Here is a 24955-nt window from a genome sequence, read left to right on the forward strand (position 1 = left end):
AGCCTCCAAGAAGAAGCTAGCTTCAGAAAAAGCTAGCGCCATTTAGCCAGGAGCAAGAGGACCCGCTCCCCCCGAGGCCCAACCTCGCACTCTGTCGAAGACATCCTTTCTGAGTTGAGATCCCAACGTACAGAACTAAACACTAAATTAGATGCCATTAACTCTCAGCTCAGTGCGATAGGGGGCAAGGTGACAATCCTGGAAAACGCTTTGCCTGACATCAACAACAAGATAACCATAAACGCGGAGCGCCTGGACGAGGCAGAGGGGCGAATAGAAAGAAAATAGAGCATCTGGAAGAGAAAACAGAGGACCTGGAAAACAGGGGACGAATGAATAATTGTGTTCTATTCAATCTGGGTGAAAAAGAAGAGGGAAACATGCCACTGATCCGCTACCTGCAAGACAAACTTCCCGAGTGGCTCCACCTGTCCACCGACAGGCCCATAGAACTCGAGAGAGCTCACCGAGCACTGAGGCCCCCACCAGCAGCCAGACAACCACCGCGCCCAATCACCATACGTTTCCTGAGATTCACCGTCAAGGAACGAGTCCTACAGGCGGCGAAAAACAACACCAAACCAAGTGGGAAACGTCAAACTCACTTTACACCAGGACCTGTCAGCCGAGAATTTGACGAAGTGAAGAAATACTCAATTGACTGAGGCATCTTCAGGGGATTCAAATACCCAAACGAGCTCAGGATTCTTCACCAAGGAGCCTTGCGACACTTCAAAACTCCCGAAGAGGCAAAACGTTTCAGATAGATCCAACGGGATGTGTCGAGTTGTTTGGGAACTCGGCTGGGGTGTTCAGAGATTGTTATTTTATGTACTCCATTTATTTTCCTTTTATGTGAACGCAGCTGTAACTACTATCCACTTTTACCCAGCGATGACTTGCACTAAAGTTCGATTACTGTTCGATGACGATGACTAGTACCTTAAATCTATTGACATGGAACTGCCATGGTCTAGGTCATGCAATAAAACGGAAAAAGATACTATGTGCTCTAAAAAAGGAAAAAGCAGACATCGCGATATTACAAGAGACACAACTCTGTGATACTGAATATGCCAAACTCCGCAGAGCTTGGGTGGGACAGGTGTATTTCTCATCTTTCAAATCAAACAGTAGAGGCACAGCCATACTTATCCATAAAAATGTTCCATTCATAATTGACAAAAACATATCTGATCCGTAGGGGAGATTTATTTTGATAACTGGGTCACTATATGGTCAACCAATTACTATCTTAAACATATACGCCCCTAACACAGATACTCCTGCCTTCATGTCAAAAATTATAACCCTGTTCAATGAGCATTGTGTTTCCTTTGGTGTGGAGATTTTAATTGTACCCTTAACCCAACCCTAGACAAATCATCTCAAGTCCCCACCACAAATCCTAGATCTGCAAAGATTTTGAACTCTTACTAAAGAGATGGGACTGATAGATATCTGGAGAGAGACTAATAGCTCATCTATGGACTATACATACTATTCTAATGTCCATAACACCTACTCCCGTATAGATTACATTTTTATCCCAAAGAGTTTCATAAATTCAGCCACATGTACAATCGGACCCATAGCACTTTCAGATCACGCCTTTGTCCACCTCCGCTTTGACCTCTGCAAAAACATCCCGAGGTCAAAGAGCTGGAAATTCAACACCTCCATGCTATCAAACGAAGCGTTCCATACATTGGTAACTACATGGATAGACAACTACACACAAGACAACAAAGATTCTCCTGTTTCTCCTGCCACAATGTGGGACGCTGCTAAAGCCACACTAAGAGGTAATCTAATTGCATATGCTTCCTCTAAGAAAAAAGCAATGGAAGCACACAGGCTAGATCTTGAGAGGGAGCTGGAATGCTGTGAAAAAATACATAAACAATCCTGACAGCACCTCCTGGAGTCATCTTAAAGCAGCCAAAGCCAAACTAAATTTGGACTACACTCGGGAGATAAAAAAAAAGTTTTTGTTACTAAACAGAAATACCATGAGTATAGTAATAGGCCCAGTAGATTGCTTGCTTACCAATTAAAAAAGGAGCAGTCAGAGCGTACAATCATGGCTATCCGAACAGCAGAGGACGAGGTCACATATGACCCAAAAAAGATCAATTGAACTTTTCATGATTTTTACTGCAAACTATACACCTCTGAGAGAAAACACACGGAGGCAGAACTCCACTCTTTCCTAGAAGGAATCTCGCTACCTAAACTATCAGAGACCGACCAAGAAGATCTAAACTCCCCCTTCACTCCTGAGGAGATCCTGGAGGCAATTACCTCCATGCCACCTAATAAGTCCCCAGGCCCAGATGGATTCCCCAGAGAGTTCTAAAAAGCTTTTTGGCCCCAGCTCAGCCCTATCTTCATGCCAATGCTGGAGGTTCTCCCAGACTCAATGCACACAGCTCACATTACAGTGTTGCTCAAAAAGGACAAGGACCCCCTATCCTGCTCGTCCTTCCGGCCCATAAGCTTGTTGGATTTCGACTATAAAATAATTACCAAATTGCTCGCCAAAAGACTAAACACTCTTCTTCCCAAAATAATAAAAGCGGACCAAACTGGATTTATTAGAGACAGATACTCTTCTGATAACATTCGCAGTCTTTTTGATATTATTGATCAAGTAAACGCACAGAAGACCCCTGTCCTGCTGGCTTCACTGGATGCTGAGAAGGCGTTTGACAGGATGGAGTGGAGCTTTCTGTTTTCAACAGCAGAGATTTTCTGTCTGTCCCTCAGACATTTGCAACATTGTTTCAATATTGAAATTCGAACTCCTGCTGTCCCATAGTAATGAACTTGTCAGGAGTTTGGACGAGACAGACAGGTAGGCAGCATTTCTCAGCCAGTCTAGATAATGAATTAGCTGGAATCTTTTTATGGATATACAGTTGAAGTCAGAAGTTTACATACACCTTAGCCAGATACATTTAAAATCAGTTTTTCACAATTCCTGACATTTAATTGTTACGGTTTTCTGGTGAAGGAGTGGAGGACCAAAGTGCAGTGTGGTTATTTATAAACATCTTTAATAAAGATGATAACGTGAACAATATACTTATACAAAACAAGAAAACGTGGAAAACCGAAAACAGTCCTAACTGGTGCAAAACACAGAGACAGGAACAATCACCCACGAAATACTCAAAGAATATGGCTGCCTAAATATGGTTCCCAATCAGAGACAACGATAAACACCTGCCTCTGATTGAGAACCACTCTAGGCAACCATAGACTTACCTAGAATACTATTCTACACACAACCCCATAAATCTAATACACCCCTAGACAAGACAAGACACATAAATCACCCATGTCACACCCTGGCCTGACCAAAATAATAAAGAGTAAATAGGCATCTGTGGCAACTTCAGGAATAGACACCGGCTGGAATGTGGTTTTAACCAATCAGCATTCAGGATTAGACTATCCAATCAGCCAATCAGGGCTTGTAAATGTAAATATCTTCAAATTTGTGTCCTAATGTCCACACGATCAGACTGAGCATTTCAATGGCCAAAAGCTTAAGGCAGGATTTAAAATTAACACCCGCCAAATGTGAGTACATTTTGGCATTGGAGGGTAAGTTGTCTATTTCACCAGCCACGTTGGCGGGGGGTCAGGGCTCCACAGTGCAAGCATTTAACAATAAAAATAGTCAAGTATGATCACATTTATAGCAAAACGAATTCTACAGTAGCTGTTTTCAAAGAATTTCTGCTGTTTTCTTTCATAGCTGGTAAATTAAATTGTACTAAGTCAAAGAACTACGAATCCTACTTAACCTATCCTACCTCGCACTGCAACACTGCCTGGCTGGGGGCTGTGTACACGTGAAGGGCTAAGTGAAAGCTTCATTTTTAGAAGCGCTGTGCACAGGTATAAAAAGGGGGATGTTTTGCAGTGGCAGGGAGACTAGTAAGGATAGAGGGAAAGATGAACGGCGCAAAGTACAAAGAGATCCTTGATCAAAACCTGCTCCAGAGTGCTCAAGACCTCAGACTTGGGCGAAGGTTCACCTTCCAACAGGACAACAACACTAAGCACACAGCCAAGACAATGCAGGAGTGGCTTCGGGACAAGTCTCTGAATGTTCTTGAGTAGTGCCGGTGGCTGAATCAAGAGTGGTGATGGGGGTTGCCTTAATCGACATATTTGGCGCCCTGGGAGCAGTTGTTATTGGGGGTTAAGTGCCTTGCTCAGGGTCAGAATTACATTTACAGACATGTCGGCGATACGATCCAGCAACCTTTCGGGTTAGTGGCCCAATACTCCTACCCGCCAGGCTACCTTACTAGTAATAAATGTATTATTGTTTTAGAAGCTTTACAAAGCATGTTCATCCGTTTTGTCTGTTTGTTGGTGAAATTTTAGCAACAACAAAAACATTTTTGGAAGGTAATAAATCTTTTATCTTCCTACCACAGTGGTTGGTGGACCAAGCATTTTTTAGGCCCTGGGCTCAAGGAAAAACATAATAAAACATATAATTTGGAGTTATTTTTATTAAATAAACACAGAGTGATGTATTAGACATACAGTGATGACTTAAAAATAATAATTAAAGACTGCATGGGAGCTTTAAGATCAGTTCCACTGTAATTACACTGTGCAGTCTAGTTGAGTTAATTCTAATAGCAATGAGAGTATGTCTTCTATACTTCAGTGAGTAGTGCTTCAGAGTAGATTATCAGAGTGCCATGTCAAGTGCAACACTTCATCTGTTCTATTCTGAATTTAAGGGAGCTGCAATGGCAGCATCATTGACCCCAACTATGTTAGAGATAACCCCAGAGTACAGTATCTCCATGCTCACACACGGAGATACACACACGCACTAATACATATGCAAGCACTCACTCACACACACGCAACCCCACACACTCGCGCACCCCCCCCCACACACTCACTGTGGGTGGTTCTTGTAGACAGAGCCGTCCACTCCTATTGTTGTCCTCAGCCTCTCTGCAGCCTTGTTGTCTCTGATCTGTCTTAACACAGCAGCCAGGGTGGCAGCACACAGGTGGGCGGCTCGGGTCGACACCACCTGACACACCCTCCGAGTGGCCACGCAGTCCTCCACAGAGGGGTCCAGGCCCAGCCCCCTCAGCATCTTCTCTGCACTCACCAGACCCTCCTTGTCTCTGTCAGGAAAATAGTACCACCTCAGTTACATACCAGCTTATAAAGTATAACATTCAATTTGGTATTTGTATGAATTACATTTACTACCTATTATCATCATCATCATGAACCAAGTTATATCAAGATAGGCCCACATATCGTACACACACAAAAACTACTAACTTGTCATTCTCGATGGCAGAGACAAAGCTGGTCTGGAGTTGTCCATTGGTGATGAGGTCAGGGGTGGTGTGACCCTGAAACACCATGTCCTCCTTTGCCATCTTTACTAGGATCAGACGCACCAGCTCGCCCATGTACATCCCACTGATCATCTTCTCAAACCTACACACACACACAGCAGGCTGTCACACATTTACAACAACACCTGGCTAGCTGTGAGTAAATTCTGAGGGTGATACTTAACAACAAGCTGAAAATTACACTTTCAACACAAAGCCAGATCTATATAGCAGCTGGAGGTTGATATCTTTTCCAGGTGGGATTGGGCAACAGACAGAGAGGACTAGTGTAATAGACAATATAGTAGAAGTAGAGGGCGGGCCAGTTATCTGTCTGTCACTCACAGCTGTTTGCCGGGGTTGAGGGAGCCGGCGTCGATCTCCTGGTCGAAGTCTGTACGAAGATCATCCAGAGCGCCATCGTCCCCAAATGCCCCCCACTCCATGTTAACACACATCCTCCCCTCGTCCCCTTCCACCAGCTCCAGGTGACGCATCTCCTCCATGTAGCAGGCATTGGTGCCAGTGCCTGGGCGGCAGCAACAGACAACATGGTCATACTGTACTTCTTACTTACGAAGGCCTCATCACGCTATGCGGCATTCAAGGCCTCAAAAGGGCCCCCCTTCTATCTCTTTCTGTCCTGGGTTATTTTAGACACCTCTTTCCAGGCCCAGGTGAGCCCTACATTACACTAGTCTTGAGCTCGGCTCCATACTGTAATTCAAGGATTCTCTCAAATCTGGAAACTAACAGTACTCCATCTGGCCCTTCAGGCTTGGTTACAACAGAGTATCCCTGCTGTAATTTGTGCCAGCTACATTTTTGGGATGATCAGCGAAATAAATATTTGTTTTGTTGAACAATAAACACGAGATGCTGGGTGTTTCTTTTTCAAATAGTGTTTTAAATGAAATAATTTGTATATTGAGAATGTATGACTAATCTGATGATGTAAATAGTTTTTCATTTCCAGCCTGCATATAGGTTCACCTTCCCTCAACAACCACACTTCTAGGTTTATAAATGTACTAAACTTACAGACACGTTTCAACGGTCACACCTACTCATTCAAGGACTTTCTTTATTTTTACTACTTTCTACATTTTAGAATAATAGTAAACACATCAAAACTATGAAATAACACATGGAATCATGTAGTAAACAAAAAAGGGTTAAACAAATCAAAATACATTTTGTATTCTTGAAAGTATGACAGCTTTGCACACGCTTGGTATTCTCTCACCCAGCATCACCTGGAATGTTTTTCCAACCGTCTTGAAGGAGTTCCCACATATTTTTGGCTGCCTTTCCATCACTCTACGGTCCAACTCATCCCAAACCATCTCAATTGGTTGAGGTCAGGTGATTGTGGAGGCCAGGTTATATGATGCAGTACTCCATCACTTTCCTTCTTGGTCAAATAGCCCTTACACAGCTTGGAGGTGTGTTTTGGGTCATTGTCCTGTTGAAAAGCAAATGATAGTCCCACGAAGCACAAACCAGATAGGATGGCATATCGCTGCAGAATGCTGTGGTAGCCAAGCAGGTTACGTGTGCCTTGTATTCTAAATAAATCAGACAGTGTCACCATCACACCTCCTCTTCCATGTTTCACAGTGGGAACCACACATGCGGTGATCATCCATTCACCTACTCTGTGTCTCACAAAGACAGAGCATTGCGCTGTTTATGACTTCAAGCCTATCAACTCCCGAGATGAGGCTGGTGTAACCGAAGTGAAATGGCTAGCGAGTTAGCGCGCGCTAATAGAGTTTCAAAAGTCACTCGCTCTGAGCCTTCTAGTGGTTGTTCCCCTTGCTCTGCATGAGTAACGCTGCTTCGATGGTGGCTGTTGTCGTTGTGTTGCTGGTTCGAGCCCAGGGAGGAGCGAGGAGAGGGACGGAAGCTATACTGTTACCCTGGCAATACTAAAGTGCCTATGAGAACATCCAATAGTCAAAGGTTAATGAAATACAAATGGTATAGAGAGAAATAGTCCTATAATTCCTATAATAACTACAACCTAAAACTTTTTACCTGGGAATATTGAAGACTCATGTTAAAAGGAACCACCAGCTTTCATATGTTCTCATGTTCTGAGCAAGGAACTGAAACGTTAGCTTTCTTACATAACACATATTGCACTTTTACTTTCTTCTCCAACACTTTGTTTTTGCATTATTTAAACCAAATTGAACATGTTTCATTATTTACTTGAGACTAAATTGATTTTATTGATGTATTATATTAAGTTCAAATAAGTGTTCATTCAGTATTGTTGTAATTGTCATTGTTACAAATAAATAATTTAAAAGAATCGGCCGATTAATCGGTATCGGCTTTTTTGGTCCTCCAATAATCGGTATCGGTATTGAAAAATCATAATTGGTCGACCTCTACTACAATGATTATGGAAAATCATGAATGAATCCTGAATAATGATGACGGAGAAAGTTGACTGTCCAAATAAATTCATAGGGGATTTGTATATGGCAAGAACATACGGAGTGAGAATATTGGGAGCAAGAACATTGAGTCCTATTGATTAGGCCTGTGTGTGGACTGTATCGATTAAGGGCTCAGTACCTTGTACCTCACTCAAAACATTGGAAGTGTGCCATAGGGTTGGGAGATCTCAACCTTTGTCCTATTGTGATGATGTACTCATTAAACATTGTGAAATCTACTATATGTACAAATGTATGTGGACACCCCTTCAAATTAGTGGATTCGGCTATTTCAGCTACACCCGTTGTTGACAAGTGTACAAAAATCGAGCCACCGCCATGCAATCTCCATAGACAAACATTGACAGAAGAATGGCCTTACTGAAGGGATCAGTGACTTTCAACGTGGCCCCATCATAGGATGCCACCTTTCCAACAAGTTAGTATGTCAAATTTCAGCCCTGCTAGAGCGGCCCAGGTAAACTGTAAGTGCTGTTATTGTGAAGTGGAAACATCTAGGAGTAACAACGGCTGAGCCGTGAAGTGGTAGGCCATACAAGCTCAAAGAAATTGACCGCTGAGTGCTGAAGCGGGTCAAAAAAATCATCTGTCCTCAGTTGCAACACTCACTACCGAAATCAAACTGCCTCAGCAAGCAACGTCAGCACAATAACTGTTCGTCGGAAGCTTCATGAAATGGGTTTCCATGGCCGAGCAGCCGCACACAAGCGTCGGCTGGAGAGGTGTAAAGCTCGCCGCCATTGGACTCTGGGGCAGTAGAAACGCGTTCTCGGGAATGATGAATCATGCTTCACCATCTGGCAGTCTAATGGAGAACGCTACCTGCCCCAATGCAAATTGAGAATTGTAAAGTTTGGTGGAGGAGGAATAATGGTCTAGGGTGGTTTGTCATGGTCAGGCGAGGCCCCTTTCTTCCAGTGAAGGGAAATCTTAACTCTACAGCATATAATGACACTCTCGACAATTCTGTGCTTCTATCTTTGTGACAACAGTTTGGGGAAGGCCAAACTGACAATGCCTCCGTGCACAAAGCGAGGTCCATACAAAAAAGGTTTGTCGAGATCGTGTGGAAGAACTTGACTGGCCTGCACCCAGACCTCAACCCCATCGAACACCTTTGGGATGAATTGCGACAGGGTAGCCTAGTGTTTAGAGCGTTAGACTAGTAACCGAAAGGTTGCAAGTTCATATCCCCGAGCTGACAAGGTACAAATCTGTTGTTCTGCCCCTGAACAGGCAGTTAACCCACTGTTCCTAGGCCGTCGTTGAAAATAAGAATTTGTTCTTAACTGACTTGCCTAGTTAAATAAAGGTAAATAAAATAAATTGGAACACAGACTGCAAGCCAGGCCTAATCTCCCAACATCAGTGCCTGACCTCACAAATGCTCTTGTGGCTGAATGGAAGCAAGTCCCTGTAGCAATGTTCCAACATCTAATGGAAAGCCTTCCCAGAAGAGTGGAGGCTGTTATAGCAGCAAAGAGGGGACCATCTAGATGTTTGACAAACAGGTGTCCACATATATTTGGTCATGTAGTGCGTGATGGTATCACCCCCTTTTGGCCAGCGAATTTCTTTAAAAAAATGATAATAATAATAAAACAATAAAAAAATACATCCGCAAAAACAACGGTTTTCAATAAAATTATTTGATTTGCCTTCTAGGGGGCAAGGACACCCACAGCTCAGCTAAAAACATTGACAACTGCGTGCCGTTTTCAAGGGATAGTTAAATAAACTATTAGGCTGTAATATCATCACCTCTTGAAGAGTATAGTCAAGACCTACAAACGTCATATTATTGCATGCAAAACAACAAAACAATAGCTCTATCAGAGTTATACAGCAAATAAGTGCATGTTTTTCATGATCAGTAAACATCTATTTAGCATTTAATTTCAGATACGTATAGTAGCCTCACAATAGTTTCAACATTGGCCAAAATGTATTGGACATTTGAGTGATATAAAAAAAAGTGAACTATACCTGACAAGTATGAGTGGTTTATGTAACTTCCACCCTTTTGTGGGTTCTGCCTGTCAAGAAGAGGGACACATTTGCCGTGGTACTGTTAGGTGATAATGTTAACTTAGCAAGCTACCGGTAGAAACGTTGTACAGTTGGCAAAACATATAGTGATAAATACACCTAAATGTACTTTTTCCCCCTAACCAATGTACAAGTACAGTTGAAGTCGGAGGTTTACATACACCTCGGCCAAATGCATTTAAACTCAGTTTCCACAATTCCTGACATTTAACCCGTGCAAAAATTCCCCCTATTAGGTCAGTTAAGATCACCACTTCATTTTAAAAATGTGAAATGTCAGAATAATAGTAGAGAGAATTATTTATTTCAGCTTTTATTTCTTTCATCACATTCCCAGTGGTTCAAAAGTTTACATACACTCAATTAATATTTGGTCGCATTGCCTTTAAATTGTTTAACTTGGGTCAAACGTTTCGGGTAGCCTTCCACGACCCCAAGAATCCTTCCAAAGTTGTGGCAAAATGGCTTAAGGACAACATAGTCAAGGTATTGGAGTGGCCATCACAAAGCCCTGACCTCAATCCTACAGAACATTTGTGGGCAGAACTGAAAAAGCATGTGCGAGCAAGGAGGCCAACAAACCTGACTCAGTTACATCAGCTCTGTCAGGAGGAATGGGCCAAAACTCACCCAACTTATTGTGGGAAGCTTGAATAAAAGCTGAAATAAATCATTCTCTCTACTATTATTCTGACATTTCACATTTTTTAAATAAAGTGGTGATCCTACCTGACCTAAGACAGGGAATTTTTACTAGGAATAAATGTCAGGAATTGTGAAAAACTGAGGTTAAATGTATTTGGCTAAGGTGTATGTACTGTAGACTCCCGACTTCAACTGTATATATACACCTTATAATCTCCACCCGGCACAGCCAGAAGAGGACTGGCCACCCCTCATAGCCTGGTTCCTCTCTAGGTTTCTTTCTAGGTTTTGGCCTTTCTAGGGAGTTTTTCCTAGCCAACACCTGCATTGCTTGCTGTTTGGGGTTTTAGGCTGGGTTTCTGTACAGCACTTTGAGATATCAGCTGATGTACGAGGGGCTATATAAATACATTTTATTTTATTTGATTAGCGTGCGGTAACTAGCTAGCCATTTCACTTCAGTTACACCAGCCTCATCTCGGGAGTTGATAGGCCCGAAGTCATAAACTGCGCAATGCTTGACGCACAGCGAAGAGCTGCTGGGAAAACGCACGAAAATGCTGTTTGAGTGAATGTTTACGCGCCTGCTTCTGTCAGATTATATGCAATGCAGGACATGCTAGATAATATCTAGTAATATCATCAACCATGTGTAGTTAACTAGTGATTATGTTTGATTGTTTTTTATAAGATAAGTTTAATGCTAGCTAGCAACTTACCTTGGCTTACTGCATTCGCGTAACAGGCAGTCTCCTTGTGGAATGCAACGAGAGAGAGGCAGGTTGTTATTGCGTTGGACTAGTTAACTGTAAGGTTGCAAGATTGGATCCCCCGAGCTGACAAAGTGAAAATCTGTCGTTCTGCCCCTGACCGAGGCAGTTAACCCACCGTTCCTAGGCAGTCATTGAAAATAAGAATGTGTTCTTAACTGACTTGCCTCGTTAAATAAAGGTGTAAAAAAAAATATATATATATATATAAATAAAATCGGCACATCGGCGCCCAAAAATACCGATTTCCGATTGTTATGAAAACTTGAAATCGGCCCTAATTAAATCGGCCATTCCGATTCATCGGTCAACCTTTAGTGTGGATACGCTCAATACTTTGTTGCCATATATCATTGGGTCGCTCGCCACCTACGTCTTGCTCCCATGCAGATTTTGTATTGCAAAGGAAGGCAGATTAATGTTCTGTATTATGTCGTATAATCTGGAGATTGTGCCCTTCAGATAAGGGTTAAAATCTAAGCATCTCTCGACTGGACACTTAGTAGGCTCGAGTGGAAATGAAGGGAAATGTTTTTTGGCAAAGCTGCGAGTTTGCAAGTATCTAAAAAAGTGGGTATTGGGAATATTATGGTAAACCGTCAGAGTATCAAATGAGACAAATGTATTATCAACAAATAGGTCACAAAAAAACCCACCAGACTGTTCCTATGCCAGCACTGGAATGCCGTGTCAATCTGTGACGCTGGGAAGATATGATTAGATGTTAATGGGGAGACGCCGCTTGCTTGTTTAAGGCTAAAGTGATTTCGGAATTGGGACAAGATTTTAAGGGAGTTCTTAACAATGGGAATCAAAACATGGGCGCCAAGATTCACGGACATTGGGGTGTACAGGAGCGAGACCGGAGAAGTTGGAAGGCTTGACTGTAACTCCATGACGGCCCAAGTTGGGTCATTCTTGTTTTGAAATGTAGAAACCCAATAAACACATTTAGATATATTTGCTGACCAGTAGTACTGTAAAAATTTGGGAAGGCCCAGCCCACCTGTGGGCTTATGTCTCCCTAGATATACCCTTCTCATTGGTGGATTTGACTTATTCCAAATTAAGTTGAAAATGTACCTGTCCAGTTTTTTGAACATCGACATTGGCAGAAAAATGGGGATCATTTAGAATAAGTACAAAAACCTAGGTAGTAGTCACCTTAACATAATGAATGCAACCTGTTAATGAAATGGGAAGAGACGACCACCTTATGAAATCCTGCTTAGTGCACTCCAGGAGTGTTTTGAAGTTATGTTTAAACAGAGCCTTAAATGAGTGTGTGACCTTTATCCCCAAATAAGTAAAGACCTGATGCTCCACCATAAATGGGAAATTGACATACCCAATTCCTTCTGTTAACTTATAACCAGAAAATGCCCCAAAACCTTGTAGCATGTCCAAGAGATAGGGTATAGACTTCACAGGGTTAGAGATGTGTAAAAGAAGATTGTCTGCATATAAGGACACCTTGTGAGTCATGTTGCCCCTCAATATTCCCTTAATCCTCTCCTCCGCCCGCAGAGCGATAGCAAGAGGCTCAATAGACATATCAAATAGGAAAAGGGATAAACAGCAACCCTGCCTGGCCCCCCTGTGAAGAGGGAAGTAGCTGGAGGTAACATTGTTGGTGCGAACAGAAGCCACTGGGGAAGAGTATAAAATCTTAATCCAGGAAAGGAATGACAGGCCAAAACCAAATCTCTCTGGTACTGTAAATAGAAATTCCCACTCAACCCGGTCGGAAGCCTTTTCAGCATCAAGAGAGATGACAACCTCTGGCTGTAGACTTGAGAGGGCAGAATAAAAAACAATAAATAGCCGGTGCATACTATAAAATGATTGCCTACCTGAGAGAAATCCGGTTTGGTCAGAGTAATTATATTAAGCATCACTGTCTCTAAAAGGCACGAGAGGATCGTAGTGAGAATTGTATAACTGCAGCACAAAAAGATTATAGGGAGGTACGAGCCACAGTCTAGGGGATTCTTGTCTTTTTTCAGCAAAACCAAAATAGTCGCCTGGGTAAGTGTCTTTGGCAGTTTCTGACTAGAAAGGATTTCATTGTACATTGAGCTGAGAATAGGGAATAATTAAGAGGAGAATGATTTATAAAATTCAATAGGGAAGCCATCAGGCCCAGGGACTTCACAGCTCTGCATGGACTGGATTGCCAGAGTAGCTTCATCATCACTTATTGAGGCATCCATGTTGGTTTGTTCATCTGAATTGAGACAGGGGATGTCCAGATTGTCTGAAAATGCATGCATTCGAGATGTGTCAGGAAGAGCCTGTAACGAGTAAAGAGCAGAATAGAATTGCTTATATTGATTGTTGATTTCTTTGGGATTGGTAGAAGTTAAATCAGCTGCAACACATATTTCTGGTATGGTGCTGCTAGCAGCAGATTGTCGAAGTAGGTGCGATAACAACTTGCCAGCTTTCTCTCCGTGTTCATAGAATTTTTGCCTCGACTTAAACAGAAGCTGCGCCGTTTGTTTGGTGGAAATATTGTCAAATTCGGATTGGTGTAGCAGTCTCTCTTTGTCGATTTCAGGAGTTGGAGAAGAGGCATATCTATTGTCCACATCTAGCATGTGTTGAGATAGCTCCGATAAGTGTTTGGTGCTCTGTTTGTTGTCATACTCTGTGTATGAAATCATTTGGCCCCTGAGATATGCTTTAAACAACTCTCACACAGAGTGAGACACGTCAGGTAAAGTTTATCTATAAATATACGTAGAATGTATGCACACATGACTGTAAGTCGCTTTGGATAAAAGCGTCAGCTAAATGGCATATATATATATATTTTTTTTTTAAATATACATCAATGTGAGTTGATATGTATTTTTTAAAGGCACTACAGGATAGTAGTAGTGGGTCAAGTCATCAATCGCGTTGTGACACAGTACTGTCCGGAAAGCAGATATCTAGCTGGACAGGGCTATCTTCTGAGATAACGATGCTGTGATATTTGATATTAGTTACAAAATAGAATAATTCTATTGTCCAGCAGGAAAAAGTCATTCCTAGAGTGTGAGCGGTGGACTGGAGGAAAAAAGGAGTGGGACTGCTCCTCCTCCATCGATCAGAAAAATGATAGGATTCTAGAAATGAGTTGATTACTGCGCCTGATTTTGAAATTACATTGTTGGGCTTCGGTCTGGATCTGTCAAGACTTGGATGCAATACACAATTTAAATCTCCGCCCAATATCAAATGATGAGAGTTAAGGTCGGGAAGTGTTGTGATGAGGTCAAAGAAAAATTGATTGTCATCCCAATTAGTACCATAGAGGTTAGCGAGAACAACCTGTGTGCTAAACAATTTCCCCATCACTGTAATATATCTGCAATAAGAATCTCAAATTACTTTGGAGGAGACAAACGGGGGGGTGCCTTTTCTGATAAGGATGGCTGCCCCGCTGGCCTTAGCACCAAAGTTGGAGTGAAATAGTTGGTGTACCTATCCTCTCTTTAGTTTGTCATGGTTGCTGGACCGGAGATGGGCCTCTTGGAGAAAAACAATGTCCGGACCTAAGGACTTAAGATGAGGATACACTTGGCTACGCTTGATCACCTGGTTAATTCCTTTCACGTCCCAGCTGATAAAGCATGTGGAGCCTAGAGTATGTGAATTAGGCATAGTCATCAGAAATGAATGTTAGTACGATTACATGGCCAGTGTCCTGAAAGGTCAGAGCAATAGAACATAAAGAAAATAAAAAAAGATCTACCCAGAAGAAAACCTTGGATCCTATGCTGGGCTTCCCCTGTTGGAAGGCTGCATCTACCTCTCCTAGACTAGAGCAAAATGCTACCATGAAAACCTGAACCTCAGTAGAGCTCTATCCAGGGCCAACATGATCAAGTTTACACCTAGGGAAGAGATTCTGAAGGGAACAACCTTAGTTATCTAAGATATACGATACAATATGCATATTTGAAGGATAGTAAAACAATATATGAAAGTGAAGGTATAGGTATATGTTCCCCCCTCCCCCCGACAAACCCCATCCACTTGGGATTACTTAAAACATAAATAAATATTATATATACATACTGTATACACAGTCATACACATACATGCATACAGTTGAAGTCTGAAGTTTACTTACACTTAGGTTGGAGTCATTAAAACTAGTTTTTCAACCACTCCACAAATTTCTTGTTAACAAACTGTAGTTTTGGCAAGTTGGTTAGAACATCTACTTTGTGCATGACACAAGTAATTTTTCCAACAATTGTTTACTGACAAATTATTTCACTTAATCACAATTCCAGTGGGTCAGAAATGTAACTACACTTAATTGACTGTGCCTTTAAACAGGTTGGAAAATTCCAGAAAATTATGTCATGGAAGATTCTGATAGGCTAACTGACATAATTTGAGTCAATTGGAGGTGTACCTGTGGATGTATTTCAAGGCCTACCTTCAAACTCAGTGCCCCTTTGCTTGACATCATGGGAAAATCAAAAGAAATCAGCCAAGACCTCCACAAGTCTGGTTCATCCTTGGGAGCAATTTCCAAATGCCTGAAAGTACCACGTTCATCTGTACAAACAACAGTACACAAGTATAAACACCATGGGACCACGCAGCCGTCCTACCGCTCAGGAAGCAGACGCATTCTGTCCCCTAGAAATGTATGTACTTTGGTGAGAAAAGTGCAAATCAATCCCAGAACAACAGCAAAGGACCTTGTGAAGATGCTGGAGGAAACTGATACAAAAGTATCTATAGCCACAGTAAAATTAGTCCTATAACGACAACCTGAAAGGCTGCTCAGCAAGGAAGAAGCCACTGCTCCAAATCCGCCATAAAAAACCCAGACTACAGTTTGAAACTGCACATGGGGACAAAGATTGTACTTTTTGGAGAAATGTCTTCTGGTCTGATGAAACAAAATAGAACTGTTTGGCAATAATGACCATCTTTATGTTTGGAGGAAAAAGGGGTAGGCTTGCAAGCCAAAGAACACCATGAAGCACGGGGTGGCAGCATCATGTTGTGGGGGTGCTTTGCTGCAGGAGGGCCTGGTGCACTTCACAAAATAGATGGCCTCATGAGGTAGGAAAATTATGTGGATATATTGAAGCAATATCTCAAGACATCAGTCAGGAAGTTAAAGCTTGGTCGCAAATGGGTCTTCCAAATGGACAATGACCCCAAGCATACTTCCAAAGTTGTGGCAAAATGGCTTAAGGACAACAAAGTCAAGATATTTGAATGGCCATCACAACGCCCTGACCTCAAACCTATATAAAATGTGTGGGCAGAACTGAAAAGCGTGTGCGAGCAAGGAGGCCTACAAACCTGACTCAGTTACACCAGCTCTGTCAGGAGGAATGGGCCAAAACTCACCCAACTTATTGTGGGAAGCTTGCGGAAGGCTACCCGAAACGTTTGACCCAAGTTAAACAATTTAAAGGCAATGCTACCAAATACTAATGTAAACTTCTGACCCACTGGGAATGTGATGTAAGATATAAAAGCTGAAATAAATCATTCTCTCTACTATTATTCTGACATTTCACATTCTTAAAATTAAGTGGTGATCCTAACTGACCTAAGACAGGGAATTTTTACTTGGATTAAATGTCAGGAATTGTGAAAAACTGAGTTTAAATACATTTGGCTAAGGTTTATGCAAACTTCAGACTTCAACTGTACCTTCACGTATCTGACATTACATGATCATTGATGTTTACGGATCATGAAAAGCATAGTTATTTGCTGTACAACTCTGATGATAGGGCTAAATGTGCACAATTGTTTTGCATGGAATAATTAAACATTTGTAGTTCCGACTATGCTCAATAGGTGATGATATTAAAACAAATAGTTATAATATTTATTTCCCAATCCCTTGAAAACATTATGTAGTTGTCAATGGTTTCAGCGGAGCTGGGGGTCTCGTCTCTGTCTATAATGAAGCCCTTTTGTGAGGAAAAACTTTTTTGGATTGGCTGGGCTTGGCTCACCAGTAGGTGGGCCTCGCTCCCAAGTGGGTGGGCCTATGCCCTCTCAGGCCCCTGCTCAGTCATGGGAAATCCATAGACTAGGGCCTAATTAATTAATTTCAATTAACTGATTTCCTTACATGAACTGTAACTCAATAAAATTGTTGAAATTGTTGCATGTTGCGCTTATATTGTTGTTCAGTATAGTTTTTATGACATGCGACCCATAAAAATACACACTTTAATCTACACATGTTTTACACATTCTTTGTTATTGTCGGACAATCAAAGTGGCACTAGGCTACAATCTGTGGCTCCATGTGTATTTTCTGGATTTTTGTTTTAGATTCCGTCGCTCACAGTTGAAGTGTACCTATGATAAAAATTACAGACCTCTACATACTTTAAGTAGGAAAACCTGCAAAATCGGCAGTGTATCAAATACTTGTTCTCCCCACTGTACGTGTAACAGGATCCTAGTGAGACTCACCGACAATTAGGCCTATTTCACAGTGATGGTCATCGTATCCACATGTCATCATGGTGCCCACAGTGTTGTTGATCACCGACACAATGTCAATGTCAAAGTCCTAGAAAGAAATAAACAGGACATAATTAACTTATCAAGTGACTTACCTAGTAGCCAGTGTGCTGTGATTGACATCATTACGCATGACGCAACACCTATGAAGATCAACAAGTAAAGATACAGGTTGTGATCAGGGTAGTAGTGCAGTTCTAGGATCAGGTCCATCATGTCCATGTGATCTTATTAATTGTCATCTAAATGCCAAAACTGATCCTAGATCAACACTAATGGTCCGTTATTAGCAGCCAATTTAAATCACACACAAATTACATATTGGTTTCCTAACCCTGTAAGTAGTCTATGGACAAGGTATGACAGCAATCCATGCTTTGATTTAGTTACCCTGTGACTGTTTCCAAATCCACACATTTTAGCATTTGTGGCACAAATCCCATGCATGTCGTGCTTCATGTCTAAAACATCTTCGATAAACTACACAATCAATTTTACAGATAATTTAGCATTTGAAAAACATGCTATGAACAGTATCGTTTCAGTTGAGCGTATTAGCATTTTCCCTGTATTGGAAATTGATGCTGTTGCTATGCAACCTCTTGCTAGTTTACGATTTTGGGTGTATTCGTAAATTCAATCTGGAGTGCCAGAGTGCCCTCTGAGCATTTGAAAATCCAGAGCAGTGTCAGATTATCTGTTTGTTAGCTCAGAGCGTTCAGAGCACACACTGGACGCTCTGGCCGAGGAGTAGAGTTGATCCAAGCGTTTTGACCTCCCAACTACACCCAGACACAAATGAGAGAACACCTCACTCTGACCATTTTCCTTGCCCAAACAGAGCTGATTAGGCTGTTTTCATGTTATTCAGAGCGTTGGTGACTGTAAATGTACTGCTGGCAAAATAATGCGTTTTTTTGCCTACGTTTACAGACACCAGCGGCATTCAACAGGTTTTGAGTGTTCATAAATTCAGTTATTCTGCGCTCTGGAACACTCAGAAGAGAGTGCTCTGAAATCAGAGTAGATGGCCAGAATTAACAACGTCCATTGAGAAGGCACAACGACTATACCACTTAGCTAAGAATGAAGTGAATAATCAAGTCAATAAAAGCTGCGTAGTTAGCATATAGTTAATATACTGCATGGCAAGTTCGATGTATTAGTAGCCAACTCACATTAGGTAACTAGCATACCGGTACATACTGCTGTAATGCTATGCGGTTCGTAAGGATAGTGTAGCTAACAAATTGTCAGCCAACATAACATGTAATGTAATTGATTTAAATCATGACTTTATTACATTACTCAACATTGTAATGTTTGGTATAATTAGTTAAAGAAATTAATTTGTATCCGATCTTGTTGGACTTCGGCTGCATATTTTCCGTCATTTTCTTCAAATCTGAAACCGTTGTGAAGCCATACCCATTTTCGGAAGAATTGAAGAATTGCATTATGGGCCCTAAAAGCACGGGAAAAGTGTCCACCGCTTGTATACTTTGTATACTTGGTCACTGGGCTCCCTCCATCTGATGGCAACATTGTCATTCTGACGGTAGTGGACCGGTTCTCCAAGGCCACCCATTTCTGCACCCTTATTGGGTTGTTGGCCAGCCTGTCCTCCGGATTCCATCCCCAATCCAACGGCCAGTCGGCGCGAGCTAACCAGGACCTAGAAACCACCATAAGATGCCTGGTCTCAACCAACCCCACTACCTGGAGTCGACAACTGGTCTGGGTGGAATATGCTCGGAACACCCTTCCCTGTTCAGCCACAGGACTCTCCCGTTTTGAGTGCTCTATGGGGTATCAACCTCCGCTCTTCCCAGAGCAAGAGGTCCACATACCCTCGGCCCAGATGTTTATCCTCCACTGTCGATGTACCTGGAGAAGAGCTCAAGCGGCACTTCTCAAGACCAACTTTAGGTATCGTCGACAAGTGGACCGTCGCCGGACTCCAGCTCCCCGCTACCGCATTGGGCAGATGGTATGGCGCTTTCCACTCGGGACCTGCACCTTCGAGTGGAGTCCCGCAAACTGTTCCCCCCATCTCATTGGTCCTTTTCCCATCTCTAGGGTCCTTAGTTCCACTGCTGTCCATCTTGTGTTACCCTGTACCCTCCGTATTCACACAACTTTCCATGTGTCTAGGATTAATCCTGTGTCTCACAGCCCTTAGTCGTCTGTCTCCAGGCCCATTCCCCCCGTCATCGATGGCCATCTGGCATACACAGTGAAATGCCTCCTGGGTGTTCGACCACGGGGCAGGGGTTTCCAGTACCTGGTTGACTGGGATGGTTACGGCCCGGAGGAGAGGTGCTGGGTTCCCGCTAGAGACATCCTGGACCCGACCCTCATCGCCAACTTTCACCACCGAAATCCCGGTCACCCAGGTGGCGTCCCTAGAGGGGGGGGTACTGTCATGCCTTTATCCATTTCACCTGTCTTGGTGATTAGTCCCCAATCATTAGTCCCCGGTGTATTGATCCCTGTGTTTCTCTCTGTGCCAGTTCATTTTGTTTTGCCAAGTCAACCAGCGTTTCTCCTAGCTCCTATTTTTCCCAGTCTGTTTTTTCCTGGCCCTCGTGGTTTTGACCCTTGTCGGTCCTGACGCCGAATCCGCCTGCCTGACCACTCTAACCTGTGGTCCGCCTGCCTAACCTCTAGCCTGCTTATCCCCTTGGACTCTGACCTGGTTTATGAACCCTCGCCTTTCCCCAACCTGCCTTTTTGCCTAACCCTTTTGGTGCAATAAATATCTGAGCTCAACCATCTGCCTCCTGTGTCTGCATTTGGGCCTCGCCTTGTGCAATTATACTGCGGTCCAACTCCATCACAAACCCTCTCAGTTGGGTTGAGGTCAGGTGATTGTGGAGGCCAGTTCATATGATGCAGCACTCAATCACTCTCCTTCTTGGTCAAAATAGCCCTTACACAGCCTGGAGCTGTGTTTTGGGTCATTGTACTGTTGAAAAACAAATGATATCCCATCTAGTTCGCGCTTAGTGTGATGGTTTTTGGGACTGCACTTGAAGAAATGTTAAGTTCTTAATTTTTCTCATTGAAATCAAATTTTATTGGTCACATACATGTTTAGCAGATGTTATTGCGGGTATAGCGAAATGCTTGAGTTTGTAGCTCCAACAGTGCAGTGATGTCGAACAAGTAATATCTAACATTTTTCTGTTGCGCCTTGTTCACCATACTGTCTGTGTGGGTGGACCATTTCAGTTTGTCAGTGATGTGTACACCGAGGAACTTGAAGCTTTCCACCTTCTCCACTGCGGTCCCGTTGATGTGGAAAGGGGGGTGCTCCCTTTGCTGTTTCCTGAAGTCCATGATCAGCTCCTTTGTTTTGACGATGGCACCACACTCAGAGCCCTTACCACCTCCCTGTAGGCTGTCTCGTCATTGATGGTAATCAAGAATACTACTGTTGTGTCTGCACAATGACGTGGCCATGCAGTCATGGGTGAACAGGGAGTACAGGAGGGGGCTGAGCACTCAACCCTATGGGGCCACAGTGTTGAGGATCAGCAAAGTGGCGATGTTTCCTACCTTCACCACCTGGGGGTGGCCTGTCAGGAAGTCCAGGACCCAGTTGCACAGTGCAGGGTTCAGACCCAGGGCCCCGAGCTTAATGATGAGATTGGAGGGTACTAAGGTGCTGAATTCTGATCTATAGTCAATGAACAGCATTCTTACTTAGGTTTTCCTCTTGTCCATATGGGATAGTGCAGTGCGATGGAGATTGTATCGTCTGTGGATCTATTGAGGCGGTATGCAAATTGAAGTGGGTCTAGGGTGTCAGGTAAGGTAGTGGTGATATGATCCATGACTAGTCTCTCAAAGCACTTCCTAATGACAGAAGTGGATGCAATGGGGCAATAGACATTTAGTTCAGGTACCTTTGCTTTCTTGGGTACAGGACAAATGGTGGCCATCTTGAAGCATGTGGGGACAGCAGACTGGGACAGGGAGATTGAATATGTCCGTAAACACTCCAGCCAGCTGGTCTGTGCATGCTTGGTGGACAGGCAAGGGATGCCATCTGGCACGGCAGCCTTGCGAGGGTTAACAAGCTTAAATGTTTTAATCATGTTGGCCACGGAGAAGCAGAACCTACAGTCCTTGGTAGCGGACCGCCTCAGTGGCACTGTGTTATCCTCAAAGCAGGCGAAGAAGGTGTTTAGCTTATCTGGAAGCAAGACGTTGGTGTCCGATGTGGCTAGTTTTCCTTTTGTAGTTTGTGATTGTCTGTAGACCCTGACACATACGTCTCGTGTATGAGACATTGAATTGCTACTCCACTCTGTCTCTATACTGACATTTTGCATGTGATTGCCTTACAGAGGGAATAACAACCCTGTTTGTATTCAACCATATTCCCAGTCATCTTGCCATGGTTAAATGCAGTGGTTTCTCGCTTTGTTTGGCACAAATGCTGCCATCTATCCACGGTTTCTGGTTAGGGTTGGTTTTAATGGTCAGTCACATCTCCTGTACACTTCCTGATAAACTCAGTCACCGTATATCAGCGTATTCAATGTTATTCTCAGAGGCTACCCGGAACATATCCTAGCCCTCGTGATAAAAACAATATTGAAGTATGGATTCCGATTGGTCAGACCAGCATTGAATGGGTACAGTGCCTTGCAAAAGTTCATCCCCCTTGGCGTTTTTTCCTATTTTGATCCATTACAACCTGTAATTTCAATGGATTTTTATTTGGATTTTATGTAATGGGCATACAAAATAGTCCAAATTGGTGAAGTGAAAAATTTGTTGAAAAAAAATTCTAATTAAAAACGGAAAAGTGGTGCATGCATATGTGTTCACTTATGTATTCACCCCCTTTGCTATGAAGCCCCTAAATAAGATCTGGTGCAACCAATTACTTTCAGAAGTCACATAATTATTTAGTCCACGTGTGCAGTCCACGTGTGCAATCTAAGTATCACATGATCTCAGGATATCTACACCTGTTCTGAAAGGCCCCAGAGTCTGCAACACCTGTAAGCAAGGGGCACCAGCAAGCAAGCAAGCGGCACTATGAAGACCAAGGAGCTCTCCAAACAGGTCAGGGACAAAGTTGTGGAGAAGTACAGATCAGGGTTGGGTTATAAAAAAAATACCAGAAACCTTGAACATCCCACGGAGCACCATTGAAAAATTGAAAGATTATGGCACCACCACAAATCTGCCAAGAGAGGGCCCACCCACCAAAACTCACAGACCAGTCAAGGAGGGCATTAAACAGAGTCAACGATAAGACCAAAGATAAACCTGAAGGAGTTGCAAAGCTCCCCACCGAAGATTGGAGTATCTGTCCACAGGACCGACCACCTTAAGCTGTACACTGCACAGAGCGGCCAGAAAAAGCCATTGTTTAACGAAGGAAAATGGTGTTTGCCAAAAGGCATGTGGGAGACTCCCCAAGCATGTGGAAGAAGGTACTCTGGTCAGATGATATGAGCTTTTTGTCCATCAAGGAAAATGCTATGTCTGGTGCAAACTCAACACTCCATCACCCGAGAACACTATCCCCACAGTGAAGCATGGTGGCAGCATCAAGCAGTGGGGCTGTTTTTCATCAGCAGGGACTAGGAAACTGGTCAGAATTGAAGGAATGATGGATAGTGCTAAATACAGGGACATTCTTGCGGGAAACCTGTTTCAGTCTTCCAGATATTTGAGACTGGGACATAGGTTCACCTTCCAGCAGGGCAATGACCCTAAGCATACTGCTAAAGCAACACTCACGTGGTTTAAGGGGAAACATCTAAATGTCTTGGAATGGCCTAGTCAAAAGCCTAGACCTCAATCCAATTGAGAATCTGTGGTATGACTTAAAGATTGATGTACACCAGCAGGAACCCATCCAACTCGAAGGAGCTGGAGCAGTTGTACCTTGAAGAATGGGCAAAAATCCCAGTGGCTAGATGTGCCAAGCTTAGAGACATACCAAGAGACTTGCAGCTGTAATTGCTGCAAAAGGTGTCTCTACAAACTATTGACTTTGAGGGAGTGAATAGTTATGCACACTCAAGTTTTTTTGTCTTATTTCTTGTTTGTTTCACAAACACTATTTTGCATCTTCAAAGTGGTAGGCATGTTGTGTAAATCCAATTACACAAACCCCCCCAAAATACATTTTAATTCCAGGTGTAAGGCAAGAAAATATGAAAAATGCCAAGGGGGTGAATACTTTCACAAGCCATTGTACTTCAGTCAATGTGTTGATAGAACTTCGGTAGCATTTTCCTAAAATGTGCTTTGTTCAAATCCCCAGCTTCAATAAATGCGTCCTCAGGATATGTGGTTTCCAGTTTGCATAAAGTCCAGTGAAGTTCTTCGAGGGCTGCCGTGGTATCGGCTTGAGGGGGAATATACACGGCTGTGACGAACCGAAGAGAATTCTCTTGGGAGGTAATAGGATTGGCATTTGATTGAGGTATTCTAGGTCGGGGAAAAAAAAAACTTGAGTTCCTGTATATTATCATAATCACACCATGAGTAGTTAATCATGAAACATACATCCCCGCCCTCCTTCTTCCCGAAGAGATTTAATCCTGTCTGCGGGTTGAACTGAGAACCCAACTGGCTGTACGGAGAGCCATGTTTCTGTGAAACAGAGCATGTTACAATCCCAGATGTCTCTCTGCAAGGAAATCCATGCCCTCAGCTCATCAACTTTATTGTCCAGAGACTGAACATTAGCGAGTAATATACTTGGAAGTCCCCTCTGAGTACCTCTACTCCGCCAGCGGTGTTTTGGATCAGCCTTTGGAAACAGTTCTATTGCCCTCGTGGGTATGAACAAAGGATCCGATTCGGGAAATCGTATACCTTATCGTAATGCTGGTAAGTTACCACCGCTCTGATATCTAAAAGTTATTCCGCGCTGTACGTAATAACACGTTTCTGACCTAATAATGTAAGAAAAAACACAAAAATAAAAATACTGCAAAGTTGCCTAGGGGCTAGAAGAACAGCTGCCCTCTATCAGCACCATTTTGCCATTTTGACTGACCTTCATGTAATGATGGACTGTCCTCCATGAAGCTGGTTGAGAGAATGCCAAGAGTGTGCTCATCAAGGCAAAGGGTGG

At 42.9% G+C, this 24955-nt stretch overlaps 1 pseudogene; it reads right to left on the minus strand.

Annotated features, from left to right (window-relative positions):
• Positions 1–24955, minus strand: part of LOC118357876 (hexokinase-2-like) — a 53320-nt pseudogene that overhangs the window by 15723 nt on the left and 12642 nt on the right.

The sequence above is a fragment of the Oncorhynchus keta genome, chromosome 25, assembly GCF_023373465.1.
Source record: "Oncorhynchus keta strain PuntledgeMale-10-30-2019 chromosome 25, Oket_V2, whole genome shotgun sequence".
NCBI classification, from domain to species: Eukaryota; Metazoa; Chordata; class Actinopteri; order Salmoniformes; family Salmonidae; genus Oncorhynchus; species Oncorhynchus keta.